This window comes from Triticum dicoccoides, chromosome 5B (genome assembly GCF_002162155.2).
Source record: "Triticum dicoccoides isolate Atlit2015 ecotype Zavitan chromosome 5B, WEW_v2.0, whole genome shotgun sequence".
NCBI lineage: Eukaryota > Viridiplantae > Streptophyta > Magnoliopsida > Poales > Poaceae > Triticum > Triticum dicoccoides.
The window spans coordinates 473,376,156-473,402,871 of NC_041389.1; the positions used below are offsets into that span (position 1 = coordinate 473,376,156).

A 26,716-nucleotide genomic window follows, 5' to 3' on the forward strand; every position below is an offset into this window, starting at 1 on the left:
GACACCGAGGTGGGGTCCCGAAGGGGACCAAACCAGGAGGAGGTGGTCCTGGAGGCGCCTCAAGGCGACCTCCCGGACTCCAGGCCCAAAGGGGGTAAAGCCCCAGAGGGATCTAAGTCCGGCCCCGGGCCGGACACTGCTCTGGAACCATCAACGGTTCGAGAGTCCGACAGGCGGTGCTTTCATAAGAAGGGCAAGCCTACGACGCCGGCGACCTCCGTCCACCCGGAGGCGCCGGACAATTTGCAGGAGGTGCTTAACGGCGCCTCCATCAACGAGGAACACCGCACTGTTATGAGTGTGGTGATTCAGAAGGTTCAGTCCGCAAAGAGCGGGCTGACAGAAGCTTGTACGAGTCTGTTAACAGGCTTTGAGGTATGTGTTCGAAACATATAAAAATGTTTACCGCATAGACAGTAGCCCCGATGCTCGGTTCGGCGTTCGGAAAGAAAAGCCGAGCTGAGGATCTAAAAAGATATACACAGGAGTCTAACATAAATGTGTCAATATGGGAATGCAGGTTGTGCTGCTGACCTCTGCCGCACTGACTGCGGAGGTCAATGCATTAAAGGAGAGCCTCGATCGGTCCGAGAACGAGCTCGGCCGTGCCAAGAAGCAGCTCGAGGACAAGGAGGGTATGTAGTACCGTATGTAAATGTATATAGAAATACTTGGTTGCAAATAATGACAGGACTAACGTAAATGTTGCAGGGGCCACGACCGAGGTGGCGACCCTGAAGGAAGCGGTCTCCAAGGCCGAAAATAGTGCAGCCTTGGAGCGCACCGAGCGAGAGAAGCAGGAGGCGCGGGTGGCGGAGGTGCAGCAAGAGCTCCAGGCTCTCGTGGAAAAACACAAGAGTTTGGAGCGTGACTCGAAGACTCGAGAGTCCGAGCTTGCCTTGGCTCTTGAGAGTGCCAAAAACGCTAAGGCCGAAGCCCAGAAGGCCCTCCAGGAGATCGAGGCGATGAAGAAGATAGCGGCGGGTAAGGCATTTTTTATGCAAAGCAAGAATATAAAAGTAGATTATCTGTTACTTACCCGGATCTGGAGCTCTCCAGGAGCGTTCGCCGATCTGCCCCGTAGTGTGTCTGATGCTGCCGCGTTCTACCGAGCCGAGGAGGGAAGCTCGACGGAAAAGGTGTTCTGGTCTCAGTATGCTGAGGCCGAACATCCGGTGCCCCTGAGCGACCGGCTGAAGCAGCTGGTCGAGCTCCACAAGGTGGCCGAACAGGCCATGAAGGGCCTCATAGTTCGGGTGTGGCCTGGAGAGGCCATGCCTGGGAGCTACTTCGGTCTGGTGCGGTGGCTAGTGGACGTGTGTCCGTGGATTGAAGTCATCAAGCACTTCGTCTGTATTGAAGGTGCCCGTCGGGCCCTTGCCCGCGCTAAGGTGCACTGGGGCAAGCTGGACGCGAAGAAGCTTTTGACGGACGCGCCACCGCCGGGCAAGGAGTATCGCACGCCCGAGATGTATTATAAGGGCATCCTGAAGGGTGCCCGCCTTATAGCGGATGAGTGCTCCAAAGATGTAATTTTTGAGTAGACTCGCATTTGTTATCCTGTACGCTAAAAACTTTGTTCATGTGCGTTAAGCAACGCTTTGTTAATTTAAAATATTGCCTTCTGTGCGGCCATTTATCAAATCTGAGAGATGCAAGTCGTCGGCTTCTATCCCCATGCCACGAGTGCTGGGGTGTTCGGGATAAACCTGAGCGCTCTTGTTCCCATTCTTGGGTCCATCTAGGGAGGCGTTCATCACAACGAACCAGGCCATCGGACTTATAATGCTTTATCACTCTCACTTAGCCATAGAATTTTATAATTTTAAATTTCGGTGAAGCCCCTAGTATTCAGAAGATCGAGTTCGGGGCGCTATCCACGCCTTGGCCAGATAAATCCGGCTCCTCGCTCTAAGCGGCATAAGTCTTCAAGGACTTGAAAAACCTCGCGAACAGCGACCAGTCTCTCGCACTATCATGACGGTCAGTTTTAGCTTTCTCTACTGAGGTGTTAACCCAGCTCAACTGGGACACAATCGCAGTAGTTCTCCCAGCCCTACCTTAGCCAACAATGCGGAACGTAAGGTACCAAAACATGGGAGCCGGGCAAACCCAACTATTGACCCAAGACATGATTCGGAGCCGATGCATATAGTGCTATAAGTTCGGGGTGCCGCACTCATGAGAGTGTTCGGTCTTCTCACACCATATTATGGGGTGCTTAAGCCCCTGGTGTATTGGCCGTACCAAAGTGCACGGTTGCATAATGTCATGACTGAACATATTTGTATAAAAATAGATGAATACAATAATAGATAAGAGCTATGTATTGTTTATTAAAAAGAGCTGCTATGAAAGCAGAACGATACAAATAGTGCGATAAGCAAGGGATGGGATTATTTGACATGTCCCCCTCTAGGGGCAAGCTGCGTGAATTTAAGTAAAACAGGTATTTAGCTCGTTATAGAGACCACCTGGACATTTGACGCGGCTTGTTCTCTCCCTGGCTGTTGCATCGTGTGTTCGGCGAGTGTATTGCCGTACAGGCCTTCTGAATAGTTGGGTCCTGAAAGTATATAAAAAGAAAAGGAAACGACAGAGTAGGGAGCCCCTAAGTGCGGTTAAGCCGCATTCTGGCCACGCCGTAGTTGTGCCCCTCCCCTTATGCCCATGGTATTTTCAAAGCGTAATAATGTACGTGTGGTACCGATATCACCATCTGGCGAGGGCTGGGGTTGGGTTCTGCACTACTATGCTTGCTCGGAACGTGCCAGACGGCTTTGTTGGAGGTTGCTTCGGGCGCGCTTGACGTTGTCCGGACGTTTAACACCCGGATTGGGGAGTTGCCTTGAGAGGCTGCTCTGTACTTCCGCCGCCAGGGCCGCTGTGTGCTCCTCCGTTCGGAGAGAGCGTTCGGTGTTTCCATTTACCGTAATGACTCCACGAGGACCTGACATCTTGAGCTTGAGATATGCGTAGTGCGGCACCGCATTGAATTTTGCAAATGCGGTTCGTCCGAGCAGGGCGTGATAGCCACTGTGGAATGGGACTATGTCGAAGACCACTTCGAGTGTAACCGAGCTTGTACAGCTGGCTTCTACACCTGGTATGACACCTTTAAAGGTTGTCTTTGTGGGTTTAATCCTTCACGGCTCTATACCCATTTTTCGCACTGTATCCTGATAAAGCAGGTTCAGGTTGCTGCCGCCGTCCATGAGGACTCTAGTGAGGTGAAATCCGTTAATGATTGGGTCTAGGACCAATGCAGCGAATCTACCGTGACGGATGCTAGTGGGGTGGTCCCTTCGATCAAAAGTGATCGGGCAGGAGGACCATGGGTTGAACTTTGGGGTGACTGGCTCCAACGCATAGACATTCTTGAGGGCACGCTTCCGCTCCCTTTTAGGGATGTGGGTTGCGTATATCATGTTCACCGTCCGCACTTGCGGGGGAAGCCCTTCTGTCCTCTGTTGTTCGGTGGCCAGGGCTCCTCCTCATCATCGCTACGCAGCCCCTTATCTTTGGTTTCAGCACTTAACTTGCCTGCCTGCTTGAACACTAAAAGCACAAGTGCTCCCTAGGTGGTTTTGGTAATTAATGTCAACATATCTCTTGTTGGACTAACACTTTTACCTAGTACATTTCAGACAAGTTCAACAATGGAGTGGCATGGACTAAAGGATGTGGGAACTCATTCAAGATGCTAAGGACAAAGGATTGGCTCAAGCTTCAAGCTCAAGACTCTTCATTTTACATTTTAGTGATCCAAGACCACATTGAGTCTATAGGAAAAGCCAATACTATCAAGGAGGGATGAGGTGTTGCTTAATGAGCCTCTTGCTTCAAGTGCTTAGTGATATGCTCCAAATACCCTCAACTACTTTCCCACTTCCACACATATGTCCTAAACCTAAAGTCAAACTCGGCCCCACCGATTTTTCCTATCCGGCGCCACTGAGTTTGGATGTCTTAGCCACTTCCACAAACCCTAAGCAAATCGGTCACACCGATAGGGATCTCGGTCTCACCGATATGGGATTGTAATCTCTCTGTGTATGTCCATTATCAAAATCGGTCTCACCGAGTTTGAGCAATCGGTACTACCGAGATTACAATGCAAACTCTCTGGTTAACTTATTATCAAAATCGGTCCCACCGAGTTTGATAATCGGTCCAACCGAGTTTGCCTAACCAAGTCTCTGGAAAGCTTATTACCAAAATCGGTCACATCGAGTTTGTGTAATCGATCTTACCGAGATTACGTTATGCCCTAACCCTAACCGAATCGGTCTCACCGAGATGCATTTTGGTCCCACCGAAAACCCTAACGGTCACATTATTTGCTAAATCGGTCTGACCGAGTTTAACAATTCGGTCCCACCAAGGTTGGTAGATTGTGTGTAACGGTTAGATTTTGTGTGGAGGCTATATATGAAGGAAATATGCCCTAGAGGCAATAATAAAGTTATTATTTATTTCCTTATTTCATGATAAATGTTTATTATTCATGCTAGAATTGTATTAACCGGAAACATAATACATGTGTGAATACATAGACAAACATAGTGTCACTAGTATGCCTCTACTTGACTAGCTCATTAATCAAAGATGGTTATGTTTCCTAACCATAGACATGTGTTGTCATTTGATTAATGGGATCACTTCATTAGAAGAATGATGTGATTGACTTGATCCATTCCGTTAGCTTAGCACTTGATCGTTTAGTATGTTGCTATTGCTTTCTTCATGACTTATACATGTTCCTGTAACTATGAGATTATGCAACTCCTGTTTACCGGAGGAACACTTTGGGTGCTACCAAACGTCACAACGTAACTGGGTGATTATAAAGGAGTACTACAGGTGTCTCCAAAGGTACATGTTGGGTTGGCGTATTTCGAGATTAGGTTTTGTCACTCCGATTGTCGGAGAGGTATCTCTGGGCCCTCTCGGTAATGCACATCACTATAAGCCTTGCAAGCAATGTGACTAATGAGTTAGTTGCGGGATGATGTATTACGGAACGAGTAAAGAGACTTGCCGGTAACGAGATTGAACTAGGTATTGAGATACCGACGATCGAATCTCGGGCAAGTAACATACCGATGACAAAGGGAACAACGTATGTTGTTATGCGGTTTGACCGATAAAGATCTTCGTAGAATATGTGGGAGCCAATATGGGCATCCAGGTCCTGCTATTGGTTATTGACCGGAAACGTGTTTCGGTCATGTCTACATAGTTCTCGAACCCGTAGGGTCCGCACGCTTAAGGTTTCGATGACAGTTTTATTATGAGTTTATGAGTTTTGATGCACCAAAGGAGTTTGGAGTCCCGGATGAGATCGGGTACATGACGAGGAGTCTCGAAATGGTCGAGACGTAAAGATCGATATATTGGACGACTATATTCGGAGTTCGGAAAGGTTCCGAGTGATTCGGGTATTTTTCGGAGTACCGAAGAGTTACGGGAATTCGCCGGGGAGTATATGGGCCTTATTGGGCCATACGGGAATAGAGGAGAGAGGCCAAAAGGAAAGAGGCCTGCGCCCCCCCTCTGGTCCGAATTGGACAAGGGGCGCAGCCCCCCTTTCCTTCTTCCTCTCCCCCTCTTTCCCCTTCTCCTACTCCAACAAGGGAGGTGGAATCCTACTAGGACTAGGGAGTCCTAGTAGGACTCCACACTTGGCGCGCCCCCTCCTAGGGCCGGCCACCTTCCCCCTTGCTCCTTTATATACGGGGGTAGGGGGGCACCCCATGACACACAAGTTGATCTACGGATCGTTCCTTAGCCGTGTGCGGTGCCCCCCTCCACCATATTCCACCTCGGTCATATCGTCGCGGAGTTTAGGCGAAGCCCTGCGCTGGTAGAACATCATCATCGTCACCATGCCGTCGTGCTGACGGAACTCATCCCCGACGCTTTGCTGGATCGGAGCCCGGAGATCGTCTTCGAGCTGAACGTGTGCTGAACTCGGAGGTGCCGTACGTTCGGTACTTGGATCGGTCGGATCGTGAAGACGTGCGACTATATCAACCGCGTTGTCATAACGCTTCCGCTTACGGTCTACGAGGGTACGTGGACAACACTCTCCCCTCTCATTGCTATGCCATCACCATGATCTTGCGTGTGCGTAGGATTTTTTTTGAAATTACTATGTTCCCCAACAGTGGTATCCAAGCCTAGGTTTTATGCCTTGATGTTATATGCACGAGTAGAACACAAGTGAGTTGTGGGCGATACAAGTCATACTGCTTACCAGCATGTCATACTTTGGTTCGGCGGTATTGTGAGATGAAGCGGCCCGGACCGACATTACGCGTACGCTTACACGAGACTGGTTTCACCGTTACGAGCACTCGTACTTAAAGGTGGCTGGCGGGTGTCTGTCTCTCTCACTTTAGCTGAATCGAGTGTGGCTACGCCCGGTCCTTGCGAAGGTTAAAACAGCACTAACTTGATGAACTATCGTTGTGGTTTTGATGCGTAGGTAAGAACGGTTCTTGCTAAGCCCATAGCAGCCACGTAAAATTTGCAACAACAAAGTAGAGGACGTCTAACTTGTTTTTGCAGGGCATGTTGTGATGTGATATGGTCAAGACGTGATGCTATATTTTATTGTATGAGATGATCATGTTTTGTAACCGAAGTTATCGGCAACTGGCAGGAGCCATATGGTTGTCGCTTTATTGTATGAAATGCAAACGCCCTGTAATTGCTTTACTTTATCACTAAGCGGTAGTGATAGTCGTAGAAGCAATAGATGGCGTAACGACAACGATGCTACAATGGAGATCAAGGTGTCGCGCTGGTAACGATGGTGATCACGATGGTGCTTTGAAGATGGAGATCACAAGCACAAGATGATGATGGCCATATCATATCACTTATATTGATTGCATGTGATGTTTATCCTTTATGCATCTTATCTTGCTTTGATTGACGGTAGAATTTTAAGATGATCTCTCACTAATTATCAAGAAGTGTTCTCCCTGAGTATGCACCGTTGCGAAAGTTCTTCGTGCTGAGACACCACGTGATAATCGGGTGTGATAGGCTCTACGTTCAAATACAATGGGTGCAAAACAGTTGCACACGCGGAATACTCAGGTTAAACTTGACGAGCCTAGCATATACAGATATGGCCTCGGAACACGGAGACCGAAAGGTCGAGCGTGAATCATATAGTAGATATGATCAACATAGTGATGTTCACCATTGAAAACTACTCCATCTCACGTGATGATCGGACATGGTTTAGTTGATTTGGATCACGTGATCACTTAGAGGACTAGAGAGATGTCTGTCTAAGTGGGAGTTCTTAAGTAATATGATTAATTGAACTTAAATTTATCATGAACTTAGTCCTGGTACTATTTTACAAATCATGTTGTAGATCAATAGCTTGCATTGTTGCTTTCATATGTTTATTTTGATATGTTCCTAGAGAAAATTGTGTTGAAAGATGTTAGTAGCAATGATGCGGATTGGATCCGTGATCTGAGGTTTATCCTCATTGCTGCACAGAAGAATTATGTCCTTAATGCACCGCTAGGTGACAGACCTATTGCAGGAGCAGACGCAGACGTTATGAACGTTTGGCTAGCTCAATATGATGACTACTTGATAGTTTAGTGCATCATGCTTAATGGCTTAGAATCGAGACTTCGAAGATGTTTTTAACGTCATGGACCATATGAGATGTTCCAGGAATTGAAGTTAATATTTCAAGCAAATACCCGAGTTGAGAGATATGAAGTCTCCAACAAGTTCTATAGCTAAAACATGGAGGAGAATCGCTCAACTAGTGAGCATGTGCTCATATTGTCTGGGTACTTCAATCGCTTGAATCAAGTGGGAGTTAATCTTCCAGATAAGATAGTGATTGACAGAATTCTCTAGTCACCATCACTAAGTTACTAGAACTTCGTGATGAACTATAGTATGCAAGGGATGACGAAAACGATTCCCAAGCTCTTCGTGATGTTGAAATCGACGAAGGTAGAAATCAAGAAAGAGCATCAAGTGTTGATGATTGACAAGACCACTAGTTTCAAGAGAAGGGCAAAGGGAAAGAAAGGGAACTTTAAGAAGAATGACAAGCAAGTTGTCACTCCCGCGAAGAAGCCCAAAGCTGGACCAAAGCCTGAAACTGAGTGCTTACACTGCAAAGGAAATGGTCACTGGAAGCAGAAATGCCCTGAACATTTGGTGGATAAGAAGGATGGCAAAGTGAAAAAAGGTATATTTGATATATAGGTTCTTGATATGTGCCTTACTAGTGTTTATAGTAGCCCCTGAGTATTTGATACTTGTTCGGTTGCTAAGATTAGTAACTGGAAACAGGATTTACAGAATAAACAGAGACTAGTTGAAAGAGAAGTGACGATGAGTGTTGGAAGTAGTTCCAAGATTGATATGATCATCATCGCACACTCCCTAAACTTTCGGGATAAGTGTTAAACCTAAATAAATGTTATTTAGTGTTTGCGTTGAGCATGAATATGATTTGATCATGTTTATTGCAATACGGTTATTCATTTAAAGTCAGAGAATAATTGTTGTTCTGTTTACATGAATAAAACCTTCAATGGTCATACACCCAATGAAAATAGTTTATTGGATCTCGATCGTAGTGATACACATATTCATAATATTGATGCCAAAAGATGCAAAGTTAATAATGATAGTGCAACTTATTTGTGGCACTGCCGTTTGGGTCATATCGGTGTAAAGCGCATGAAGAAACTCCATAAAGATGGATTTTCGGAATCACTTGGTTATGAATCATTTGATGCTTACGAACCATGCCTTTTGGGTAAAACTCCGTTCTTCGGAACAATGGAACGAGCAACAAACTTGTTGGAAATAATACATACTGATGTATGCAGACCAATGAGTATTAAGGCTCGTGGCGAGTATCGTTATTTTCTTACCTTCACAAGATGATTTGAGCAGATATGGGTATATCTACTTGATGAAACATAAGTCTGAAATAGTTGAAAGGTTCAAAGAATTTCAGAGTGAAGTGGAAAAATCATCGTAACAAGAAAATAAAGTTTCTGCGATCTGATCGCGGAGACAAATATTTGAGTTACGAGTTTGGTCTTCAATTAAAACAATGTGGAATAGTTTCACAGCTCACGCCACCTGGAACACCACAACGTTATGGTGTGTCCAAACGTCGTAACCGCACTTTATTGGATATGGTGCGATCTATGATGTCTCTTACTGATTTACCACTATTGTTTTGGGGTTATGCATTAGAGACAGCTGCATTCACGTTAAAAGGGCACCATCTAAATCCGTTGAGACAACACCGTATGAACTATGGTTTAGCGGTAAACCTAAGCTGTCGTTTCTTAAAGTTTGGAGTTGCGATGCTTATATGAAAAAGGTTTTCAACCTGATAAGCTCGAACCCAAATCGAAGAAGTGCGTCTTCATAGAATACCCAAAGGAAACTGTTGGGTACTCCTTCTATCACAGATCCAAAGGCAAAACATTTGTTGCTAAGAATGGATCCTTTCTAGAGAAGGAGTTTCTCTCGAAAGAAGTGAGTGAGAGGAAAGTAGAACTTGATGAGGTAACTATATCTACTCCCTTGTTGGAAAGTAGTTTATCACAAAAATCAGTTCCAGTGATTCCTACACCAATTAGTGAGGAAGTTAATGATGATGATCATGAAACTTCAGATCAAGTTACTACCAAACCTCGTAGGTCTCCCAGAGTAAGATCCGCACCAGAGTGGTGCAGTAATCATGTTCTGGAAGTCATGTTACTAGACCATGATGAACCTGCGAACTATGAGGAAGCGATGATGAGCCCAGATTCCATGAAATGGCTTGAGGCCATAAAATCTGAGATATGTTCCATGTATGAGAACAAAGTATGGACTTTGATTGACTTGCTCGATGATCAGCAAGCCATGTTAAATAAATGGATCTTCAAGAGGAAGACGGACACTGATAGTAGTGTTACTATCTACTAAGCTCGACTTGTTGCGAAAGGTTTTCAACAAGTTCAAGGTGTTGAATACGATGAGATTTTTTCACTCGTATCGATGCTTAAGTCTGTCTGAATCATGTTAGCAATTGCCACATTTTATGAAATATGGCAAATGGATGTCAAAACTGCATTCCTTAATGGTTTTCTTAAACGAGAGTTGTATATGATACAACCAGAAGTTTTTGTCGATCTGAAAGGTGCTAACAAAATGTGCAAGCTCCAGCGATCCATCAATGGACTGGTGCAAGCATCTCAGAGTTGGAATATACACTTTGATAAGTTGATCAAAGCATATAGTTTTGTACAGACTTACGGTGAAGCCTGTATTTACAAGAAAGTGAGTGGGAGCACTACATCATTTCTGATAAGTATATGTGAATGACATATTGTTGATCGGAAATAATGTAGAATTATTCTGCAAAGCATAAAGAGTGTTTGAAAGGAGATTTTTCAAAGAAAGACCTCGGCAAAGCTACTTACATATTGAGCATCAAGATCTATTGAGATAGATCAAGACGCTTGATAAGATTTTCAATGAGTACATACCTTGACAAGATTTTGAAGTAGTTCAAAATGGAACAGTCAAAGAGAGAGTTCTTGCCTGTGTTGCAAAGGTATGAAATTGAGTAAGACTCAAATCCCGACCATAGCAGAAAATAGAAAGAGAATGAAAGTCATTCCCTATGCCTCAGCATAGGTTCTATAAAGTATGCTATGCTATGTACCAGACCTATTGTATACCTTGCTCTGAATTTGGCAAGGGAGTACAATAGTGATCTAGGAGTAGATCACTGGACATTGGTCAAGAATATCCTTAATGAGGACTAAGGAAATATTTCTCGATTATGGAGGTGATAAAAGAGCCCGTAGTAAAGAGTTACATCGGTGCAAGCTTTTACACCGATCCAGATGACTCTAAGTCTCAATATGGATACATATTGAAAGTGGGAGCAATTAGCTAGAGTAGCTCCGTGCAGAGCATTGTAGACATAGAATATTTGCAAAATACATACGGCTCTGAATGTGACAGACCCGTTGACTAAGCTTCTCTCACGAGCAAAACATGATCACACCTTAGTACTCTTTGGGTGTTAATCACATAAGCGATGTGAACTAGATTATTGACTCTAGTAAACCCTTTGGGTGTTGGTCACATGACGATGTGAACTATGGGTGTTAATCATATACAGATATGAATATTGATGTTAAATCACATGGCGATGTGAACTAGATTATTGACTCTAGTGCAAGTGGGAGACTGAAGGAAATATGCCCTAGAGGCAATACTAAAGTTATTATTTATTTCCTTATTTCATGATAAATGTTTATTATTCATGCTAGAATTGTATTAACCAGAAACATAATACATGTGTGAATACATAGACAAACATAGTGTCACTAGTATGCCTCTACTTGACTAGCTCATTAATGAAAGATGGTTATGTTTCCTAACCATAGACATGTGTTGTCATTTGATTAATGGGATCACGTAATTAGAAGAATGATATGATTGACTTGACCCATTCCGTTAGCTTAGCACTTGATCGTTTAGTATGTTGCTATTGCTTTCTTCATGACTTATACATGTTCCTGTAACTATGAGATTATGCAACTCCCGTTTACCGGAGGAACACTTTGGGTGCTACCAAACGTCACAACGTAACTGGGTGATTATAAAGGAGTACTACAGGTATCTCCAAAGGTACATGTTGGGTTGGCATATTTCGAGATTAGGTTTTGTCACTCCGATTGTCGGAGAGGTATCTCTGGGCCCTCTCGGTAATGCACATCACTATAAGCCTTGCAAGCAATGTGACTAATGAGTTCGTTGCGGAATGATGTATTACGGAACGAGTAAAGAGACTTGCCGGTAACGAGATTGAACTAGGTATTGAGATACCGACGATCGAATCTCGGGCAAGTAACATACCGATGACAAAGGGAACAACGTATATTGTTATGCGGTTTGACCGATAAAGATCTTCGTAGAATATGTGGGAGCCAATATGGGCATCTAGGTCCCGCTATTGGTTATTGACCGGAAACGCGCCAAAAACATCCGTGTCTCCAATTGCGTTTGAATCCTCCAATCCCTTCCCTTTACATTCTTGCAAGTTGCATGCTTTACTTTCCGCTGCTCATATACTCTTTGCATGCTTGCTTGATATGTATTGTGATTGATGAAATTGTGCCTAAACTCCACTCAAACTTTAAAGAATCTTAAAAACTGCAACTTTGGCTCCTTGTGTCTAATCACCCCCCCCCTCTAGACACCTCTTCTCAAGGTCCTACAAGTGGTATCAGAGCATTGGTCTCCATTGCCTTGGTTTTATCACCATTGGAGGAAGATGGATGAGTCTACTTTGGGGAGTCTTAGACATAGAGTGCCTATTCTTGATGGAGAGTATTTTCATGAGTGGAAAAATGAGATGCTTGTTATTTTCAATCAATATCATTTTAACAAGTACATTGTTAGCCCTTGTGCACCTTATGTTGATCCTATGCATCCAACCCATGATGAGTCAATTGACATGATTAGGAATCTTAGAACTGCCGAACTTATCTTTAGAGGATTGCCTAGAAACTTGATTGGATGTTTGCCTACTTTTAAGTGTGCCTATACTATATGGAAATTTCTAGAGGAACAATTTCCCGATTATTCATTGAAAAATCTTGATGAAATTCTCCATAAGTCTATTGCTTTAAGTAAAATGAATACTAGTGATCCTATGTTTGGTGATCGTCTATTTGAGCTTACAAACCTTATGCGTGCCAAAGGAAATGTTGGTATTATTAGTGACGGTATTTCCGAAGCTATAAGAATTCATAAGCAAGATTATTGTCAAACTCATTCTAATGAATCACCCTCTCTAGGATTTGATCCACCACATGACGATGTTGAACATGGATACTATGATGAGGATGATGATAGTGACTTCGATCTTGATGATGCAATGAGACATTTTGGTCTCATGGAAAATCTTCGGGGATATATGTCAGGAGGAAAGGAATGGGTTCTTGATAGTGGATGTACCGATCACATGACCGGAGATAAAGACATGTTTCGTGAGCTTGCTGATAATGATAGTCCTCGAAAGTATGTCACCTTTGGTGACAACTCAAAGGGTAAGGTGGTTGGCCTCGGTAAGGTGGCCATATCACATGATAGCTCCATACAAAATGTCATGCTTGTTGAATCTCTTGGTTACAACTTACTTTCAGTATCTAGACTTGCTGATTTCGGTTTCAATGTCCTATTTACTGAAGTAGATTGCCAAGTGTTTCGTCGAGACAATCATAAAATGGTCTTTACCAGTGTGCGTAGAGGTGATCTATACATTGTTGATTTCACTAAAAAGGCTCAACCTAAAACTTGCTTCATTGCTAAATCCTCAAAAGGCTGGTTATGGCATAGACGATTAGGTCATGTTGGTATGCAAAACCTTGACAAGCTTATTAAGGGAAATCATATCCTTGGAGTTAATGATGTCATATTTGATAAGGATAGACTTTGCAGCGCTTGTCAGGCAGGTAAACAGGTTGGAGGAAGGCATCTCGTGAAGAACATCATGACTACAAGGAGGCCACTCGAGCTACTTCACATGGATCTCTTTGGTCCCAACTCTTATAAGAGTCTCGGTGGAAATTCTTTTGGTCTTGTTATAGTTGATGATTTTTCAAGATTTATGTGGGTGTTCTTTCTCGTTGATAAATCGCAGGTTCAGAAGATCTTCAAAAACTTCGCTAGGAAGGCCCAAAACCAATTTGAAGTGAAGATCAAGAAGGTTCGCAGCGACAATGGAATGGAGTTCAAGAACGCAAATGTGGACACCTTTCTTGACGAAGAAGGGATTTCACACGAGTTCTCGGCTACGTACACACCTCAACAAAATGGAGTTGTTGAGAGGAAGAACCGAATGCTCATCGAAATGGCGAGAACGATGCTTGATGAGTCCAAGACGCCGAAGCACTTCTGGGCAGAAGCGGTTGAGACAGCTTGTCATGCAACAAATCGCTTGTATCTTCACAAGCTACTCGGCAAGACGGCATACGAGCTCCTCACCGGTAACAAACCCCAAGTTGGATACTTTCGAGTATTCGGCTCGAAGTGCTACATTCTTGATAAGCATCATCGCTCTAAATTTGCTCCTAAGTATCATGAAGGTTTCCTACTAGGTTATGGCTCAAACTCTCACACTTACCGTGTCTACAACAATTTCACCCGAAAGGTTGAAGAAACAGTAGATGTGAAGTTTGATGAATCTAACGGCTCGCAAGTAGAGCAATTGCCAATTGTGTAGGTGACAAAGATCGTTCGAAAGCAATTCAAGACTTGGCTATTGGCAAAGTTCGTCCAACGGAGGTGAAGGAGAGTACCTCGTCTGTCCAAGTGGAAGCTTCTACTTCACAACAAGGTGAACCAAGAGTTGATACGGAAGCATCCACAAGTGGGACACACCAAGATGAAGAAAACGAGGAAGTGCATCAAGATGAACGTCAACAACCTCCTTCTCCACCATGACAAGAGAACGACAACGCCAACAATGATGAAGGCCAAGAAGAAGAACAAGATGAAGAAGATGTTCAACGAAGACCCAAGCAAAAGCTATCACGAGTTCGAGCAAGAATTGCTAAAGATCATCCCGTCGAGCAAATCTACAATGACATTCAAACCGGGAGAATCACTCGCTCTAAAACTCGTTTAGCTAACTTTTGTGAAAACTATTCTTTCATCTCTAGCATTGAACCTATGAAGGTTGAAGAAGCATTGGAAGATCCGGATTGGATAAATGCTATGCATGAAGAGCTACACAACTTTGAGAGGAACCAAGTTTGGACATTGGTCGAGAAGCCCGACAACAACCACAACATCATCGGTACCAAATGGGTGTTTCGCAACAAGCAAGATGAAGATGGACAAGTAGTTCGCAACAAAGCACGTCTCGTCGTCCAAGGCTACACACAAGTCGAAGGTATGGACTATGGTGAGACTTACGCCCCAGTTGCTAGACTTGAGTCCATTCGCATCTTACTTGCCTATGCTAATCACCATGATATCACCTTGTACCAAATGGACATTAAAAGTGCTTTTCTAAATGGTGAAATAGAGGAGGAAGTTTATGTTAAGCAACCTCCCGGCTTTGTCAATCCTAAGAAACCCAATCATGTTTACAAACTTCATAAAGCTCTTTATGGTCTTAAACAAGCTCCTAGAGCATGGTATAAATGCTTGAGCAAGTTCCTTATTGAAAAAGGGTTTGAAATTGGGAAAATTGATTCTACTCTTTTTACTAAAAGGGTTAATGGATAACTCTTTGTGTGCCAAATTTATATTGATGATATTATATTTGGTTCAACTAACCCTCATTTTAGTGAAAAGTTTGGAAAGCTAATGTCGGAGAAGTTTGAGATGTCTATGATGAGTGAACTCAAATTCTTTCTTGGTTTGCAAATCAAGCAAACTAAGGAAGGTACTTTTGTCTCTCAAACAAAGTACACCAAGGACTTATTCAAGAAGTTCAATATGCAAGAATGCAAAGGTATGACTACACCCATGCCTACTAGTGGACATCTTGACTTGACCAAAGATGATGAACCAGTTGATCAAAAGGTTTATCGCTCTATGATTGGTTCATTGTTATATCTATGTGCTTCACGTCCCGATATTATGCTAAGTGTGTGCATGTGTGCACGATATCAAGTTGCTCCTAAAGAATGTCATCTTAAGCCCGTGAAAAGGATAGTGAGATACTTAATCCATACACCAAATTTTGGCATTTGGTATCCTAAGAGGGCCTCTTTCGATCTTGTTGGCTATTCCGACTCGGACTATGCCGGAGACAAGGTTGATAGAAAGTACACTTCGGGTACTTGTCAATTTCTTGGTAGATCTCTTGTGTCTTGGTCCTCCAAGAAACAAAACTCGGTATCCTTATCCACCGCCGAAGCTGAATATATTGCCGCTGGTTCATGTTGTGCTCAATTACTTTGGATGACCCAAACTCTTAAAGATTATGGGATATATGTGAGACATGTTCCATTGCTTTGTGACAATGAAAGTGCTATCAAAATTGGACATAATCCTGTGCAACATTCTCAAACTAAGCATATTGAAGTTCGTCATCATTTCATTCGAGATCATGTTGCTAAGGGTGACATTGATCTTAAGCATGTTCGCACCGAAAAGCAATTAGCGGATATATTTACTAAACCTCTTGATGAGAAAGTGTTTTGCAGGCTAAGAGGAGAATTGAACATCATTGATGCTTCAAACTTGGAGTAGAAACTCCATTGGATACATGCAAGACATGAGCTTATGACTAATCCTTGATATTTCTCTTATGATGAAAATCTTATGTCTTGGATATATTTGTATCTTGCATGTTATCTAACCCATGTAGGTACTTGGTGGAATCAAATTCCATGAGGTTGAAATCTACTCATATCTTGAGCAATCTCTACATCACCAAGTCTCTACACTAAGGTGGTTGAAGCCAAGGAAGCACAAAACCATTCAAACATATCCTTTGACAAATTCTATGTTGAGCTTCATGATTGTCATTTTTGGATACACAAGTGCTCTTCCTTGCAAGAACTAACCCATGTAGGTAGATGGACTCAAATTCCAAGTGGTGCTCCAAATTCTTGATGAGCTACATCAACCTTGAGCAAGCCACACAAGTTCAACTACATGGACATCACCACCAACCAAGGTATGTTATTCCATCTTAGAGAAGCTTTACTCCAAGATATGAGCTAAAGCAACTCGACAAGATGTGAATACATCAAGATGCTTAAACGAAAAATGGCAACCCCATTTTGAGCTTAAACGATGAGTATGACCTATGATCAAGTGATCTCACTTGACTCCTAAGTCAATATACTCTTAACATAGGTGACTTAGTCGCCGACCATCTCTAGATGAAGTTCTCTTATGTTCTTTCCTGTGTTTTTGCATTTGTCTCATGCATATTTGTTTCTCCTTTTTCAAAAAAAAAACTTCATCTAGATTTCTTTCTGTTTGCTCTACATTTTCTGCATCAATTCATTGCACATCCTTCAGTTAATTCCTTGCAAATCTTTGTGAGATCTTACTAGTCTAAGTGAGCTGAGGTGACAAGTGTTTTCTCTGATATGAACTCGGTTTCACCGATTTGTTATTTTCGGCCCAAACAAATCTTTTCGGTACGACCGAAGCATACCACTCGGTGCCACCGATTTCATAACAGGAAAAACTCTTTGCCACATATTCTGTGTTTCTTCTGATCCAGCTCCACTCAATGAATCTTGTCCTCTACAGGCATCACATTTTTATCATTGCTTTGTTCTGTGTCTCAAGGACCAAACCCATTCGACAGATTCCAGAAGACCCTTCTTGGAAATTGATGTCAAAGGGGGAGAGAGAGAACATCAAAGCTTATCATTTGGAGATAGAGAGAGAGCATCAAAACTTATCACCTTCCTTCTTAAGGGAGAGAGAGAGACCTTCTAGGGGGAGAGACCCTCAAAAGAAGAGAGAGATCTCCAGGGGGAGAAGATACTTAAGTAGAAAGTATTTCTCAAGGATCCCAGATGCTTGGTGTTGAAGAGGAGAGATGTCCACATGTCTTCTTGAGGGGAGAGACATGTTCATATGATCTATTGTGCTCATTTTGCATTAGCATACATTAGCTCTGAACTTTAGCTCTGATCATCATTCATATCTTTCAGCTTTGTTTTCCTTTAGCTCTGATTTTCTGTTCCCTATCTTCTCACGGTATCCCATGTTAGATTCAGGGGGAGCAAGACATCTAAGGGAAAGAAATCATCTAAATTCATTGCATATCTTTACTCTTGGGGACATGTCAAATCCAATGTGGTACTCAGTACTCACTCTCTACATGTCATCCCAGTCTTGGTATTCTTGTGGTTTCTTTTGTTTGTTATGGCTAGTAGATGCATCTGTGTTATCTAACCTTGTTTTCACAGGTTCATTCCATCCTAAGCCAACTCAAGACCACAAGGTAAGTATATGCACCACAATCATGTGTATGAGGAATTCTTGCTGATGTACATACTGTTTGCAAGAAGGACTCATGGGCATGAAGGTATTCTCTTTAATACTTTTTGCTCTGATGCATATAGCCAAGATACATGTAACACATTGCCTGCTCTATCATGGTTATGCTATCACATGCTTCTATATTTCATATTCTCATGATTGCATACATGTAGGTGGAGCCTATGCTTGTTACATGTCTTTCCAAAGCTTTACTTGCTATTCTTTATATCTTTATCTAAAGCTTTGATGTATGTTGCCATCAATTACCAAAAAGGGGGAGATTGAAAGCACAAGTGCTCCCTAGGTGGTTTTGGTAATTAATGTCAACATATCTCTTGTTGGACTAACACTTTTACCTAGTACATTTCAGACAAGTTCAACAATGGAGTGGCATGGACTAAAGGATGTGGGAACTCCTTCAAGATGCTAAGGACAAAGGATTGGCTCAAGCTTCAAGCTCAAGACTCTTCATTTTACATTTTAGTGATCCAAGATCACATTGAGTCTATAGGAAAAGCCAATACTATCAAGGAGGGATGAGGTGTTGCTTAATGAGCCTCTTGCTTCAAGTGCTTAGTGATATGCTCCAAATACCCTCAACTACTTTCCCACTTCCACACATATGTCCTAAACCTAAAGTCAAACTCGGCCCCACCGATTTTTCCTATCCAGCGCCACCGAGTTTGGATGTCTTAGCCACTGCCACAAACCCTAAGCAAATCGGTCACACCGATAGGGATCTCGGTCTCACCGAGATGGGATTGTAATCTCTCTGTGTATGTCCATTATCAAAATTGGTCTCACCGAGTTTGAGCAATCGGTACTACCGAGATTACAATGCAAACTCTCTGGTTAACATATTATCAAAATCGGTCTCACCGAGTTTGATAATCGGTCCAACCGAGTTTGCCTGACCAACTCTATGGAAAGCTTATTACCAAAATCAGTCCCACCGAGTTTGTGTAATCGGTCTTACCGAGATTACGTTATGCCCTAACCCTAACCGAATCGGTCTCACCGAGATGCATTTCGGTCCCACCGAAAACCCTAACGGTCACATTATTTGCTAAATCGGTCTGACCGAGTTTAACAATTCGGTCCCACCGAGTTTGGTAGATTGTGTGTAACGGTTAGATTTTGTGTGGAGGCTATATATACCCCTCCACCTCCTCTTAATTCGTGGAGAGAGCCATCAGACTGAACCTACACTTCCAGCATCCTATTTCTGAGAAAGAACTACCTACTCATGTGTTGAGGCCAAGATATTCCATTCCTACCATATGAATCTTGATCTCTAGCCTTCCCCAAGTTGCTTTCCACTCAAATCTTCTTTCCACCAGATCCAAATCCTATGAGAGAGAATTGAGTGTTGGGGAGACTATCATTTGAAGCGCAAGAGCAAGGAGTTCATCATCAACACACCATTTGTTAGTTCTTGGAGAGTGGTGTCTCCTAGTTTGGCTAGGTGTCACTTGGGGCCTCCGACAAGATTGTGGAGTTGAACCAAGGAGTTTGTAAGGGCAAGGAGATCGCCTACTTCGTGAAGATCTACCGCTAGTGAGGCAAGTCCTTCGTGGGCGACGGCCATGGTGGGATAGACAAGGTTGCTTCTTCATGGACCCTTCGTGGGTGGAGCCCTCCGTGGACTCGCGCAGCCGTTACCCTTTGTGGGTTGAAGTCTCCATCAACGTGGATGTACGATAGCACCACCTATCGGAACCACGCCAAAAACATCCGTGTCTCCAATTGCGTTTGAATCCTCCAATCCCTTCCCTTTACATTCTTGCAAGTTGCATGCTTTACTTTCCGCTGCTCATATACTCTTTGCATGCTTGCTTGATATGTATTGTGATTGATGAAATTGTGCCTAAACTCCACTCAAACTTTAAAGAATCTTAAAAACTGCAACTTTGGCTCCTTGTGTCTAATCACCCCCCTCTAGACACCTCTTCTCAAGGTCCTACAAACACCCAACAATCCCTTTTGGTGTGGTTGGTTGGTTGTTCGGGGGTGCCGTGTATCTGGCACGAGCGATCGAGTATCCGGTCTAAGTTGGATGGGCCCGGAGGGTTTCTTTTGAATGGCTTCTTCCGCTGACCGGGTTTAGAGCCTCTGAATCCGGCATTGACTGTCGTATCCTCGGTATTGTCGCCATTAATGCAGCGCTTGTACTTGTTGCGACGTGACCTGCCATTGTTGTCCTTGGTATCCGAATTGCCAGGGCTCTTGGTTATGTTATTGCTACGAGCTAGCCAGCTGTCTTTGCCCGCGCAAAAGCGGGTCATGAGTGTCGTGAGGGCTGCCATAGATTTCGGCTTTTCCTGTCCTAGGTGTCGGGCAAGCCATTCGTCTCGGATGTTGTGCCTGAAGGCTGCAAGGGCCTCGGCGTCCGGACAGTCGACTATTTGATTTTTCTTGGTTAGGAACCGTGTCCAGAATTGTCTGGCCGATTCCTCTGGCTGCTGGATTATGTGGCTTAGGTCATCGGCGTCTGGTGGTCGCACATAGGTGCCCTGGAAGTTATCGAGGAACACGGATTCCAGGTCCTCCCAGCAACTAATTGACTCTGCTGGCAGGCTGTTAAGCCAATGTCGAGCTGGTCCTTTAAGCTTAAGCGGGAGGTATTTGATGGCGTGTAGATCATCGCCACGGGCCATGTGGATATGAAGGAGATAATGCTCGATCCATACCGCGGGATCAGTTGTGCCATCGTATGATTCGATGTTTACGGGTTTAAAACCCTCGGGGATTTGATGATCCATTACTTCATCTGTCAAGCATAGTGGGTGTGCGGAGCCCCTGTGCTGGGCTATATTGCGACGTAGCTCGGATGAGCTTTGTCTGTTGTATTCGGCCTGGCCGTATTTATCATATCTGGCGTGACGGTTATCGTCCCGGGATGTGGGGTGCCCACGCGATCCGTAGATCGATCTTGTTTGCCTTGCCTTATCCTCCAATATTTCTCATAGGTCTGTTGGGTTTCCCCATGCTCTGGTATTTTTAGAGCGACGCCGGGGTGCGGCTTGGATAGAGGGCCGAAAGGCCTCTTTGTCGTGGCCACGGGGTGGCCGATCGGGCGCATCGTACGCTGGTGATGTAGGTTTAGTTGCTTCCTCCTCTAGTTGGGGTAGCAGCCTGCGCTTTGGGTAACTCTTGGAGGGGTGTTCGAGTTTATACTCTTCAGCCGCCAGGACTTTGGTCCATCTGTCGGCTAGCAGGTCTTGGTCAGCTCTAAGCTGCTGCTGTTTTTTCTTGAGGCTGCTTGCCGTGGCCATAAGCCTGCGTTTGAAACGCTCTTTTTCGACGGGATCCTCTGGCACGACGAATTCGTCGTTGCCGAGGCTTGCCTCGTCTTCAGAGGGAGGCATATAATTATCGTCCTCGACCTCTCTGTCTGCCGCTCTCTCATGAGGGTTGGCTCCTTCGTCCTCCCACGCTGAATCCTACTGGAGGGGGTTGTCTTCGGCACTGTCCGGGGTGTTGACGTCTCCGGTGCCGGATTCGCCATTCTTGCTTTGGCGGGATTTAGAGTGGCGCCGCTGACGTCGGCACTTGGGTTGCTTCTTGGAGGGGTCATCCTCCGCTTTTTCATCGCCATCCCCTGCTTTGGGGGTGTCCACCATGTATATGTCATATGACGAGGTGGCCTTCCAATGCCCTATTGGTGCTGGTTCTTGGTCGTCTCCTTCATCGGCGTCCATACCGTTGATGTCTTCGGAGTCGAAGTCGAGCATGTCAGTTAGATCGTCGACAGTGGCTACAAAGTGGGTGGTGGGTGGGTTTCGAATTTCTTCGTCGTCCGCATCCCAACCCTGCTGACCATAATCCGGCCAGGGCTCTCCTGACAAAGAGAGAGATTTTAGTGAATCCAGGATATCGCCAAAGGGCGAGTGCTGAAAGACGTCCGCGGCGGTGAACTCCATGATCGGAGCCCAATCGGGTTCGATTGGAAGAGGTGCGGAATATTCAGAGTCCGGAACGGAGTCCGGCACCTTGGAGTCACGGGCCTTGCAAAGGACTAGGATGGTATTCGGCTCTATCGCCGTAGAGATTGCGGCTCCTGGAGCGGCGTCCAACCGCCCGTCCCTGGCTAGCGCAGTCGGCTCCGAGCTAATGGTCGGAGCGGACACCTGAGCGGCACTCTGGGCACTGTCCAGCGGCAGAGCTAGATCATGCCCATCGAGACAGTGCGGCACGCTCAGCCGTGGCTCGAATCCATCAAAGATCAAGTCCCCGCGGATGTCGGCCGTGTAGTTTAAGCTTTCAAACCTGACCTGATGGCTAGGGGCGTAGCTTTCGATCTGCTCCAGATGGCCAAGCGAGTTGGCCCGCAGTGTAAAGCCGCCGAATACGAAGATCTGTCTGGGGAAAAAAGTATCACCCTGGACCGCGTCGTGGTTGACGATTGGAGAAGCCATCGGGCCTAAAGGTGACGACACAGAGGAACTCTCAATGAAAGCACCAATGTTGGTGTCAAAAATGGCGGATCTCGGGTAGGGGGTCCCGAACTGTGCGTCTAGGCGGATGGTAACAGGAGACAAGGGACACAATGTTTTTACCCAGGTTCGGGCCCTCTCGGTGGAGTTAAAACCCTACTCCTGCTTGATTAATATTGATGATATGGGTAGTACAAGAGTTAATCTACCACGAGATCAGAGAGGCTAAACCCTAGAATCTAGCCTATAGTATGATTGTTGTTCGTCCTAGGGACTAAAACTCTTCGGTTTATATAGACACCGGAGAGGGCTAGGGTTACACAGAGTCGGTTACAATGGGAGGAGATCTTCATATCGTATCGCCAAGCTTGCCTTCCACGCCAAGGAAAGTCCCTATCCAGACATGGGACGAAGTCTTCAATCTTGTATCTTCATAGTCCGGGAGTTCGGCCATCCGGACACCCCCTAATCCAGGACTCCCTCAGTTTGTCTTTACCTCCTCTCTCTTTCTATACTTGATTTTTTTGTCCATCAAGAACCATGAAATTGTAAGTTAATATTCTTCTTAATATTTTTGCAGATATTGGACTGCATTACTAAATGTTCTAGGGTTGGAGAGAGCTTAGGTGAGTGCTCAAGTTCTATGTGGATAACAATAACAAAAAATAAATAGAAATCCAAATCTCTAAAAAACTGACGGAATCATGTATATATATATTTTCTAGAATGTACTCTTTCTGATTCCTATTGTGAGATGTTCGTTCGTATGCTATTTTCTTCCTTTTGTAATTTGTTTTCTTTCTTTGGTGCTGCTTGAAGTGATATTTTGATATTCATTTTTTTTCTGAAATTACAAGTCAGTCGCTTTTATTTTTTAGTATACATATTAACTGATGCACAACTGAATGTCATTTTATCCTGTGTGGCATAATGATGGTAGTGATTTGAAGCCAACCCAGAACTATTAGTGATTCTGACAAGTGGTGCTCTAATATTCAGTTGTTTTCTGAAATTAAATTTAGTTAGTTTTGTGTTTGAGTACAAAAATAGTACAAAAAAGTGGTGTTCTAACATATTTTTGTGTTAGGAAATTAGAAGTTATTTCTTTTTAGTTGAAGCCCATCCAAGTAGCATTTTATTGTGTCTGTAGGTCTACCCAATAATGTGAGTCAGTGTATCAATTTGCCAATTCTTGATCAGTATATAAAAATTCTTGAGCTGACGTGATGCCTGCAATGCTTTTTTTGTCTCCGCTATTTTCTTCCTTTAGTGTACAAACTGTTTTTATTCCCAGTTTCTGGTTTCTGTGTGCATAGTAGGTTCAGAATCAATTTCTAAAAACACAAACTTTGCCATGTTTTCTCGCCATCATCCACCTCCTGGTCCTTGTTCGTAACCCCTCTCTGCCAATTTGAGAGACTGTTCTATACTTCCAGAGAAATACAACTTATTTATTAGGTTTCTCAGTTTCTCGAATATGCAGTATAGCTACTAATGCTTCTTCGTTTTGTTGTATCATTTCTGCATATGTAATTTTAATTGGCAGAGAGGGGGGAGAGGAGAAACGGCTGCGCCGGACGGTGCTCGTCATGATGTGCCTGTGAGTACCCTCCCCCTACCTTAGTTGTTGTTCTCCTTGTTTACCCCATAACGGCTGCTTCGCGCGGATTTGCGCCTCCATCCATCGCAGGGAGAGGAGGGCTAGAGTAGTCACCGTAGAGCAGGGAGGCGGCTGGAGTTGTCTGTTATTGAGGGAAGAATGGCAGCTCGGGGAGACTTGAGGCAGCGGTGGCGGGGAGTGTGTGTGTGTTCACAATAGATGTGTTTTCAGAACTTATTACTTTTGATACACTGCCCCTTTATGTTGAGCAGATGCGGATCATATTTAGGGAGATTAAGATGCTCAAGACCAAGGTCCGCTCCACATGAAATTTTATTTCTCTAATGAGATTTCTTGAACTTACTTGTAGAAACATGAGCACAACAATTCCCTTCACCAGTGTCTTTTTGTGCCAATGTTTTGCAGGAATGCAGACTGAAGGCTGCCAATGATACCCTTCAAGAAAGGGTACTATACTCTAACCCAGATTCATTTTAAAGAAACAACACTATTTGAGATGTTACCTTTTGATTTTAGGATAGCAGAACAGTTTAAGCATTTAGACTTGACCAAAGCATGGTAGAAAGGGAATCATCCATAGGAGTGGTAGACAATCTTATTGCCAGTCTTTTATATTTTATAGCCATGGACGTGCCAGTAAAAGGTAGTTTTGCATATGATTCAGGGATGCAAGTGGGTCAGGCCATCTACCCACCATAGCAACATTTTTAAAGTAGGCCAACATTATTCTTAATGTCTAAACATGTTTCCAAACATTCTATATACTCCATTCGTCTAGAAATACTTGTAGGAGAAATGGATAAAAATGGGTGTATCTAGAACTAAAATACGTTTAGGTACACTCATTTCTCCGACAAGTATTTTTGGACGGAGAGAGTATTATTTGAAGGTATGCCCAGGATGAGGTTTCTTCATTCTATCTTCTGTAGCAATAGTTTCCCTCTTTTGTTCTTCCAAAAACAAGCAACTGTGTTTGGGCATAATCTGTATACAGTCAAATCACACCTTAATTTTGCGTGTCTCAGATTTGAGTCTAACCTACAACATCTATTGGAACTGGCTCTCTATCCATGGAATCTCATCCATCATCCATACATAATGAATTGGTATGGTATATTCATACCATAACATAAGAACAATAAGAACTCGAATTCTTATCGATACTGGAACTCAGAGCATAGGAGGGAAAGTCGATTTATGGATGGAATCAAATACGCAGTATTTACAGAAAAAGTCTTCGTTTATTGGGAAAGAATCAATATACTTTTAATGTCGAATCAGGATTCACCAAGACAGAAATAAAGCATTGGGTCGAACTCTTCTTTGGTGTTAAGGTGGTAGCTGTGAATAGCCATCGACTACCTGGAAAAGTGAGTCTAATTGTACTGTTTTTTCTAATTTCATCCGTTGACTACTTTGATGCTTCGGAGTTTATCCCATGAGTGCATCTGCAACAATTTGGTATCTGGTTTTTATTTCATTTCCTTACAATTCACAGTAAGCCTTCTTGAATAAATCACGGTGTGACCTAATATTATGGTCGCTGGTCAATTATAGCGGCATAATTCAAGGATGAGACGTGAACTTGGTTTCAAGTTTGACAAGCTTGTGATGCTCATGCATAGCAGATGTTCGTATTGTAATCAAGTTATGCTATGCGTCCAGTCGGTATCCACTCCTAAATTATCAAATTATGCTAGGTGTTTACAATTGTTGATTATTACAGTCTTTAGTTGTCACTTACTGAACTTGGAGTCTTTCTGAAATTTGCTTATAGCTGCGGCTATTAAATTTTTAATGTAATCTTATAATGTTATGTACTCTTAATTTTCCATAATGCTTTTAAAGATGTGAGAGTGCAACTTAATATAATTTGAAGTTAACTGTACATGACTATTTTTTCGCAGCCCTAACAGATAAATGGAAGCATCTATTGGGTGGTACTCTCACTACTTAGCAAAGAGAATGAAGGGTCAACATTTACGGTCATGCTGCCCATGCTTGGGAAAAAAGGCAAAAATGTTTTACGGCTCAAGCATGGGAAGTATAGACCAAAGAATGTGGTTTACAGTTTCCCTATTTTGTTGGATCAACTAATGTGTTGCTTTGTTGCTTCATGTGAGTGATGTATGTAATCAAGAACCAGGAAAGCATACCAGTATATTGCAATTCCAAAACTTAGAAAAATGCCCAAACCTGCATATTTGTAATTAGCATTTAGCGCTACATGCTGCCATTGGGTCATTCTGCCATGTGATGTTCTTATACAAATATGTTGTTTTCTCAATCTCAGATCTCTCAGTGTAATAACCATATTTTCAACTAAAAATGCTTTCTTAACTAGTCTGTATATGTTATACAAATATGTTTTTTTTTCAAGCTCAAATTTCTCATCATGATAAACATATTTTCAATATAGCATGTTTTGATACTTGGGCTTACTACAATATGTCCTTGCAAAATGAAACTATTTTCATCGACATGTCTTTAGGGGGTCTCTGCGCCATTTGACGCAACGGGTCAACTAGTACAAGTAATAAATTACAAATGAGGAAGCTCTTCCAAAAGGCGAGTATGTATTTTTTTTCCTTAAACATACTGTGTTTTAACA

The 26,716-nt window shown here is 43.5% G+C and overlaps 1 long non-coding RNA gene across 2 annotated transcripts in view; it reads left to right on the forward strand.

Moving 5' to 3' along the window:
• The window catches only part of LOC119305801, a 28,840-nt gene extending 2,545 nt beyond the window's left edge, over positions 1 to 26,295 (forward strand). Inside the window, exons 2-6 of one of the 2 annotated variants that reach the window (XR_005148778.1) lie at positions 23,065 to 23,110; positions 24,031 to 24,084; positions 24,175 to 24,398; positions 24,511 to 24,552; positions 26,013 to 26,295. This is a non-coding gene — a long non-coding RNA (uncharacterized LOC119305801). Of the gene's footprint in view, positions 1 to 23,064; positions 23,111 to 24,030; positions 24,399 to 24,510; positions 24,553 to 26,012 lie in introns of both variants that reach the window. The other variant, XR_005148777.1, reaches the window with a different exon arrangement.
• The last annotated feature ends 421 nt before the right edge of the window (positions 26,296 to 26,716 follow it).